Raw genomic sequence first — 9,724 nt, 5'->3', positions numbered from 1 at the left:
CATGATAAACAATATAACATTGTTCTTAACATACTTTCACATTTTCTTTGGACTTCCTCACATCTCCCGCTCCCATTTTCATCGTTAAAACATTTTGTCAGCAATTTATCCTCTTATTTAAATTTCTTATATCCCTTCTATATTTCCTAATCTTATAATTCTCAGAAGGAGCTAAATTTCACAGTCTTACTTATTTTCTTACAAACTTCTAAATTTAGTGGTGCTCAGTTATTTTGATCTAGCATCTTATTTAACATTCACTCAAATTGCAATACTTTTGTAAATAGTTCTTAAATTTCTTCCAGTCCTCCTCGATCCTCTCTTCTCCCAGGTCGCGGATTCTGCCGGTCATTTCAGCCAGTTCCATGTAGTCTATCAGTTGTATCTGCCATTCTTCCAGTGTGGGTAGATCTTGAGTTTTCCAATGTTTTGCGAGAAGTATCCTTGCTGCTGTTGTTGCGTACATAAAAAATGTCTGGTCCTTCTTTGCCACCCCTTGGCCGACAATACCCAAAAGGAAAGCCTCTGGTTTCTTAGTGAAGGTATATTTAAATACCTTTTTCAGTTCATTATAAATCATTTCCCAGAACGCCTTCACTTTAGGGCAAGTCCACCAGAGGTGGAAGAACGTTCCCTCACACTCTTTGCATTTCCAACACTTATTATCAGACAGGTGGTAAATTTTAGCAAGTTTGACTGGGGTCATATACCATCTATAAATCATTTTCATTACATTTTCTTTCAGGGCGTTACATGCAGTAAATTTCAATCCATTACTCCACAACCTCTCCCAGTCCTCAAACATGATATTATGCCCAATGTCCTGTGCCCACCTTATCATAGCCGATTTAACCGTTTCGTCTTGTGTATTCCATTTCAACAGCAAGTTATACATCCTTGAAAGTACCTTAATCTTTGGTTCTAACAATTCTGTTTCTAATTTCGATTTCTCCACCTGGAACCCTAGTTTCTTATCATTTTTAAAAACTTCTTTAATCTGAGCGTAATGTAACCAATCTCGCACTTTGTCTTTCATTTTCTCCAAACTCTGCAATTTCCAATTGTCTCCATCCTTTTCTAGTATTTCCCAATATTTTGGCCATTTAGCCTCCATATTGGGTCTTTTTCGGGCCTTGGCTTCCAAAGGTGAAAGCCACCTTGGTGTTTTATTTTCCAGCAAGTCTTTATATTTTGTCCAGACATTAAACAATGATTTTCTGACAATATGGTTCTTAAAGGCCTTATTTGCTTTAACCTTGTCATACCATAAATATGCATGCCATCCAAAGGTATTGTTGAACCCTTCCAAATCTAACACATCAGTGTCTTCAAGAAGTAGCCAGTCTTTTAGCCAGCAGAACGCTGCGGCTTCATAATACAACTTTAAGTCTGGCAGGGCAAAGCCCCCTCTTTGTTTTGCATCGGTTAATATCTTAAACTTAATTCTGGGCTTTTTGCCCTGCCAGACAAACTTAGAAATGTCTCTCTGCCACTTCTGAAAGCACTCCGTTTTGTCCAAAACCTGAAGTGTTTGAAATAAAAACAACATCCTTGGCAATACATTCATCTTGATAGCAGCAATTCGGCCTAACAAAGAAAGTTTCAATTTTGACCAACTATCTAAGTCTCTCTTAATTTCTGTCCAACATTTTTCATAATTGTCCTTAAATAGACTTAGATTTTTTGCTGTTATGTTTACCCCTAGGTATTTTACTTTTTTAACCACATTAAGTTCCGTCTCATTCTGAAACCGTTCTGACTCTGTATTAGTCAAGTTTTTCCCCAAAACCTTAGTTTTCTGTTTATTTAATTTAAATCCAGCCACCCGACCAAAGTCATTAATCAGTTGTAATACTCTTTTCGTACTGGGCTCTGGCTTCTGCAAGGTCAAAACCAGGTCATCTGCGAAAGCTTTTAATTTATATTGTTTCTGACCGACCTGAATTCCTTCCACCAACCGGTCCCTTCTAATCATGTTCAATAGCACTTCCAGAACCGAAATAAATAACAAAGGGGAAATAGGGCAACCTTGTCGTGTCCCTTTTTCAATTTTAAACTCTTCAGTAACCACATTATTAACTATCAGTTTAGCTTTCTGTTCTGAATATATCGCCTCAATCCCATTCTCAAAACCCCGTCCCACTCCCATCTCTTTCAAATTTCCCATCATAAATTTCCAGGAGATATTGTCAAAGGCCTTCTCCGCATCTATAAAAATTAATACTGCTTTTGTATTTATGTCTGTTTGCAAAAGTTCCAAAATGTCAATAATGTTCCTTGTATTAGCAAACAGATGTCTTCCTGGGAGAAAGCCAGCCTGGTCCTTATGAATTACTTCATTTAAAACTTTCTTAAATCTATTTGCCAAAATGTCTGCAAATATTTTGTAATCCACATTTAAAAGAGAGATGGGACGGTAGTTCTTAAGTTGTGTCTTTTCAGCTTCCGACTTTGGTATTAATGTGATAAACGCTTCCTTCCACGACTCCGGTGCCCTCCTCCCCTCCATAATTTCATTGCTGACCTCCATCAAAGGTTGTATCAAATAGTCTTTCAATGTCTTATAGTACTTGGAGGTCAGCCCATCTGGTCCTGGAGATTTGCCAAGTTGCATGTTCTGGATAGCTTGTTCGATCTCCTGTCGTGTTATTTTAGAATTCAGGATTGTCCTATTTTCTTGTGACAATTTAGATAGTCCATTTTTTGCCAAAAATTGTTTAATCTCAACATCATCTTGCGGCCCTTGGGTGTATAATTTTTTGAAGTATCTCTGGAAACACTTTCTAATGTCCACTGGATTCTGGATGTTTTTTCCATCAACCTCTAAGTTTGTAACAGTATTTAATCTTTGTCTTCTCTTCAACTGCCAAGCTAGCAGTTTTCCACATTTATTCGCCGACTCAAACGTTTTTTGTTTCATTAATTTAACCTTCCATTCAATTTCCTGATTTATCAATTTAGAATATTGTGTTTGATAAAGTTTAATTTCTCTCAGAGTTGGCTGTGACTTCGGATTCACTCTTAATTTCTTCTCTAATTCTTTTATTTTATCCAAGATCTTGTCTTTTTTCTCATTTTGTGTTCTTTTCTTCACTGCATTCTGTTGTATCAAGAATCCCCTCATTACAGCTTTGCTTGCGTCCCAGATTATTCTTTTTTCCACCATATTATTCATGTTTATCTCAAAATAGTCCTTCAAAACTTTTTGGGCCTTCTTGGTAATTTCCTGATCTCTAAACAAATTGTCATTCATCTTCCATCTAAAGGATCCAGTTGGTAATAGTGTCATATCCATCTTTACTGCATTATGGTCGGAGCAGGTCTTTGGGCAGATTTCCACTTTTCTGACCTTAGGTGCCAGGCCTCTAGAAATCCATATTTGGTCGATTCTTGTCCAGGTCAGTTGGGCTTCAGAAAAGAATGTTCCCTCTCTTCCTAGTGGGTTCTTTGTCCTCCAAATGTCAATCAGATCCATATTGTCAATCATTTCAAAAAAGGTTTTAGGTAGTCTGCCGTCTTTTGTAACATTTTGACTTTGTGACTTGTCCATGTTAGTTGATACGACCCCATTCATATCTCCCATCATTATGATGTTGTTGTAGTCTAGATAGTCCAGCATTGTCTCCTGCAACTTCTTGTAAAATTCCGATTTCCCTTCATTAGGTGCATAAATTCCTAATATCAGCAATTTCTCTCCTTGATATTGTATCTCAATAGCCAAAATTCTTCCGTATTCATCTTTAAATAGGAATTTAGGTGACAGGCTCTCTTTTGCATATATCACCACGCCTCTCTTCTTAACTTTGTCCGAAGATACAAATTCCTGGCCCAATCTTTTATTTATTAACACTTTTCTATGGAGCCTCGTCACGTGTGTTTCTTGCAAACAAATAATGTCCAATTGTTCTTTTTTTAATATATGAAATATTTTCTTCCTTTTTTCCGGAATGTTACAACCATTAATATTCCAGCTCAACAGTTGCAGAGACATCCTGAACTATCTGGTTATTTTTCAAGGGGTGGTATCTTCTCAGGGTCTTCAGGTTCCACAGATGCTGATGTTGGTACTGGCGTTGCCTCAGGCCCAGAAGGTAGTTCAATTCTTTTTTGAAGGTCCTCTCCGTATGTAGACAGGAATTTATCTCTCTCTTCCAGTGTTCTCACTTTGACCTTTCTCCCTCTAAAGGTAAAAGATAATCCTTGAGGAAATTCCCACCTGAATGGAATTGCGTTGCTCCTTAGTAGTTTAACAAGTTCAGAATAGGCGGCTCTAAGATCAAGCAGTAATCTTGGGATATCTTTATAAATTTCAATTCTTCTATCCAACACCTCCAGTGATTTTACAAAGTGTAGTCCCAAAATCTTATCCCTTTCCTCCTTTGATCTCAATGTTATCAAACAGTCTCTGGGCCTCTCCTTCTTTATAAATCTTCCAAGTCTGAAAGCTGACACAATTTTAAAGTCCTTTTCTTCCAAGTTCCAGAACTTGGAGAATTCTTTGGTCAAAAACTCAGTTAGATGTCCTTCTTCTGCCTCTTGTAGTGATCTAATCCTTAAATTGTTCTCACGGTTTCGCAATTCTATCATCGAGAGATAAATCTGGTGTTCCCCGACTTGTTTAGTGAGTGGTCTTACCTCTTGCTCTAAATTTTCAAATCTTTGTCTAGTGTCCTCAGTCAATTTCCGATTTTCTGCTGAGGCCTCCGTTAGCTGTCCAATTGCTTGTGCATTCTGTGCCACTTGTGTGGTTAATTTATTTAGACATTCTGTATTTTTATCAATCTTTGCTGATTGCGCATCTGCTTTCTTGTCCAAAGCTTCCAATTTTTCGAAAATTTTGTCTAGTACAGAAACAGATGCTCCTGAGGCCATATCTTCCAGTTGTAACTGCTCTGCTTCGCCCTCTCCCTCCACTTCTGAGGGCAAAGTAGGCACAGATGATCTGCGTGTCTGTGAGGCTGAGGTTAGAGTTGTTAGAGTTGTTTGTTTAGCTCTCCCTCTTTTTCTTGTGCCACTCATTCCAACGTTATCTGTCAGTCAAGGTCACACTGAGTTATTCCCATGGGAATGGAAAGGTCCAGAGCAAGCAAACAGCAAGGGAATCGAAAGTAAAAAGTGTATGTAAAATCACTGTTATAATCCAATCCTCTAGAGGGAGCTTAATCTGTCTTTCAGAGTCTAATTTGATGTCCAAGAACCTTCAAATACAAATGTTTAGCAGAGTTTATAAATGGTCACTTTGTTGCAGACAGTGCTTATTTATCTCCAAAAAGAATGTTTCAAGTTTAAAAGGTCTCAATACCCTCAGATTGTTTCAAGTTCCAATATACAGTATCCAAATCTGCAGTACTGACAGCTCCCTTAGTACTCAGGCAGCTCCTGACTCTGGGTTTCACCTTCTAATTTGTAATCCAATAAGAGGAGGAAAGTCAAGTACAAATAGAAATCCCAAATCTTTAACTTAAAGTCTTTACTTTAAGATGCAAGTTCAAATAGATGCTTAGATCTGTAAAGCTTAGAGTCTCTTTCTTTCAGCCTCCACTCCTCCAGCTGATTGCTTTTTTTTCAAGTTCAATGGCTGCGGAAGACGGACTTCCTGCTTCCACGTCTCTCCGCTCTCAGCCAAGTTCAAGCCAATTTAAGTTTCCCTTTTAGAGTCTCAAATTCAAGTGATTCAGTCTTTTACTCACAAGTTAGTTGCTTTTTCGTCCGGATCCGTAATTTAGCAGGAAAAGGGATCAGCGCTCACCGACAGTAGCAGCGCGGCTTCGCTCCTCAGGCTGTGAAACAGCTCACAGCGCCGCAACCCCCCTCCGTGCTCCGGAGCCCCTTACGGGGTTCCTTCTGCACTTGGAGGGTCGCTCTAGGCGCCCACCGAGCCTCAAGACCCCAGGCTCTTGCCGCCTGGGGTTTTCCAAAGTGGGTCTCCGCTTCGCCGTAGCGGACGACCCGTTGCCTGCGGAGCCTCCTCTCCCGTTCAGAAGAGGACCGCCATTGCCGTTCGCGCCGCCCCCGGAAGTCCCTATCTCTCACACTTCTTTGAACTAATTGGAGTTGTTTTTACTAAGGCCAAAGATTTTATCAATAGTAGATTGTCTTCTACTTTGTTGTTGTTTAGTCGTTTAGTCGTGTCCGACTCTTCATGACCCCATGGACCAGAGCACGCCAGGCACTCCTGTCTTCCACTGCCTCCCTCAGTTTGGTCAAACTCATGCTGGTAGCTTCGAGAACACTATCCAACCATCTCGTCCTCTGTCATCCCCTTCTCCTTGTGCCCTCCATCTTTCCCAACATCAGGGTCTTTTCCAGGGAGTCTTCTCTTCTCATGAGGTGGCCAAAATATTGGAGCCTCAGCTTCACGATCTGTCCTTCCAGTGAGCATTCAGGGCTGATTTCCTTAAGAATGGAGAGGTTTGATCTTCTTGCAGTCCATGGGACTCTCAAGAGTCTCCTCCAGCACCATAATTCAAAAGCATCAATTCTTCGGCGATCAGCCTTCTTTATGGTCCAGCTTTCACTTCCATACATCACTACTGGGAAAACCATAGCTTTTACTATATGGACCTTTGTTGGCAAGGTGATGTCTCTACTTTTTAAGATGCTGTCTAGGTTTGTCTTCTACTACTCATGGCTTTTTAGCAATCATAAGCAACATTCCCCTCTCACCCCGCCAGCCCATTTCCACCGGCTTCCCTTTCAGAAATACAAACCCTCATCAGGTGTTCTGCGTTTGTAAAATAGTAAGACCAGTGGCCATGCTGGCTGGGGCTGATGGGAACTGTAATACAACAACATCTGGAGAACCGCAGGTTCCCCATCTCTGATCTACAGGTTGCAGCAACACCGTTGAGAAGGAGGTCTTCATCTGGTCAGTTTCAGTGACCACATGGGAACTCCATGTATTGTTCCTTCATCTTCCTAGGAGACATAAAGACACGCTGGTGTATTGAATAATTAGACATTCTAGAAAACAATTATTAGATTAATAAATAAGAAACACAGTTTACATAATACTGAAAGTGGGGCGGGAAATGCAAAGTTCAGCAAACATTTGCTCACTGCAGAAATGAATATAATAATAAATGTAGTAAGGTAAAGGGACCCCTGACCATTAGGTCCAGTTGTGACTGACTCTGGGGTTACAGCACTCATCTCACTTTATTGGCCGAGGGAGCTGGCATACAGCTTCCGGGTCATGTGGCCAGCATGCTTCTGGCGAACCAGAGCAGCACACAGAAATGACATTTACCTTCCCGCCGGAGCGGTACCTATTTGTCCACTTGCATTTTGATGTGCTTTTCGAACTGCTATGTTGGCAAGAGCAGGGACCAAGCAACGGAAGTTCACTGCATAATATTATCTCTTCTGAAGCAGGGGTGTCAAATTCAAACATAAATTCAATATACTAAATGCTCATATACTTATAAAAAAAAAAAAGCCCTTACCTTTTTTATAGGATTTGGCCAACTATCCTTGAACAATTTACAGAACTGAGATAATAGTAAAAATGTTATATACACACATAACACTTTGCTCCGTTCTGATAAATTCCATGCTTTGATTCGTTCCATTGCATCCCATTTTACTCCACTTCTCTTTCCTTTGTTTGCCACACATCCCATAACAAATGTGGAGAGTGGACAAATCAAATGTGCTATTCTATTTACCCTTCCCTCGTGAACTGAACCACCCCCCCACACACACACAACCTGCCATGTCCCTATACTTTCTTTGAGATAAATGGAAAAGCAATAACCCAAACGAAAACCATGTTGCTAAATTGGGGTGGGAATGGAGTAGAGTGAAAATCTGATGCAGTCTCCTGTAGCAGCAGCCACTGCTGAATCTGACCCCTTGCCCCACTAAGAACAACCACATCCTAACCCTGAAGATGGTTCAATAATGTGAATGGTGTATGGTAGCGGTGCTGTGCTGTGCAGACTTTACTGGGAACCCCAAAAGGAATTCTCTCTACTGAAAGGGCAGAACGATGCACTTAACAGTTTAATACGTAAGAAATTTAATCTCTGGAGATGATGTCTGCTTTATTCCCCCCCCCCCCATCTTTATTCACTAAGACCATACTCCCACTTGCATTTGCTTATCTAGAAGGAAAAAGGGAAATAGCCTTTGCATGATGAAAACACAAGTGGAATTACCAGATGTTTTGTAACAAAGAGTTTATCTTTTATTGGGTTTTATATGGTCTTAAATCAGTAACTAAAGAGGGCTCTCTACAAGAACTGCAAGATTCTTACTTACTTTTCCCATAAATATTCTGCAGACTGAGACTGCTGAAGGCTTGAACAGGTGCTGCTCACACTTTTACTTCTTTGCATTTAATCACAATTGCACCCCCCCCCCCATTTTTTTTATTTCTGCAAATTAATACAACAGTATTGAATCAGCATACATAAAAAACATAAATTACCTTGCAATAATTGCTTGCAACAAACCCTGCTAGCTGGATGTAAGAGCCACTAAATACTTCAAAGCAGAGAAATTTTGGGAGACAGAAAACTAAATCAAAGCTACACCAGCTTTCATAGTAAGGCAGCTCCAAACACTCAAATAACACCTGTGTAACTTACTACCACATATGTTAATTAGGCTATGTATACATTCTGATCATAGTTTTATTGTAAGGACAGAAGAAGCCACAAAAATCAGGAAGTGAGGTAATGCTATACAGGGAAAAGATTTGAAAGAAGAGTGAGGTGACTGAGGATGTGAGGACTATGCGGGGTTCTTGTCAGGAACTGATGGAGTAGGAGAGTATAATCCACATTTGGTTGTGGGTGGCATGGATCTTCTTAAAGGTAAAGGTAAAGGGTCCCCTGACCGTTAGGTCCAGTCGCGAACAACACTAGGCTTGTGATGCTCATCTCACTTTACTGGCTGAGGGAGCCGACGTTTGTCCGCAGACAGCTTCAGGGTCATGTGGCCAGCATGACTATGCCGCTTATGGCGAACCAGAGCAGCACACGGAAACACCGTTTACCCGGAAACACCGTTTACCTTCCTGCCGGAGCAGTACCTATTTATCTACTTGCACTTTGACGTGCTTTCGAACTGCTAGGTGGGCAGGAGCTGGGACCGAACAACAGGAGATCACCCCGTTGCAGGGATTCAAACCGCCGATCTTCTGATCGGCAAGCCCTAGGCTCTGTGGTTTAGACCACAGCACCACCCGCGTCCATGGATCTTCTTAGAAGCCCTGAATAAGGACATGAAGGTCCTATGACTGCCCACTTAGGGCTTTCCTTTCACTTCCTACCGGGATCCTTCTATAGCTCAGTATTATCAATTTCACTTACATTTGCTGCACCTCCTGGGCTCCTATTTCTTCCTGCAAACAACTTCTAATCCCTTACAACTTTGCACTCTCAAAACCTTCACTCAGTTGTCAAACTTGGATTTCAGATTCTGGGCTTTGCCTGCCACCTTTGTGCTTGTTTGCCTTGTGCAGCCTCCAGTTCAGAATAAACTCACCCATCAGGTCCTGATCCTGCCAAGAGTGCTGCCTAAAATGCAGTGCTGCCTGGTTAAGAGTTTAATTTTAGTTTATAAACAGAGGATTTGTGCAATGAACAGCTACATGAAAGGCAAAAATTGGTTTCTCCCAACACAGGCCACGCTTCCACACAACAATTTATTGTGGATTTGGTGCCGTTCATGCATGCATGTTTTTCTACAGCATTCTCATAAAAATCCCATTCCATAT

General features: G+C 40.8%; 1 long non-coding RNA gene across 1 annotated transcript in view; it reads right to left on the bottom strand.

Annotated features, from left to right (window-relative positions):
- The window catches only part of LOC308471981, a 62,870-nt gene that overhangs the window by 1,224 nt on the left and 51,922 nt on the right, over positions 1 to 9,724 (bottom strand). The window contains exon 4 of the long non-coding RNA XR_013983221.1: positions 6,711 to 6,918. This is a non-coding gene — a long non-coding RNA (uncharacterized lncRNA). The remainder of the gene's footprint in view (positions 1 to 6,710; positions 6,919 to 9,724) is intronic.

This window comes from Podarcis pityusensis (genome assembly GCF_964106645.2).
Source record: "Podarcis pityusensis genome assembly, chromosome: 2".
In the NCBI taxonomy this organism is placed as follows: domain Eukaryota; kingdom Metazoa; phylum Chordata; class Lepidosauria; order Squamata; family Lacertidae; genus Podarcis; species Podarcis pityusensis.
The sequence above is the reverse complement of the archived record's forward strand: the minus strand, read 5'-3'. Positions and strand labels throughout refer to the sequence as shown.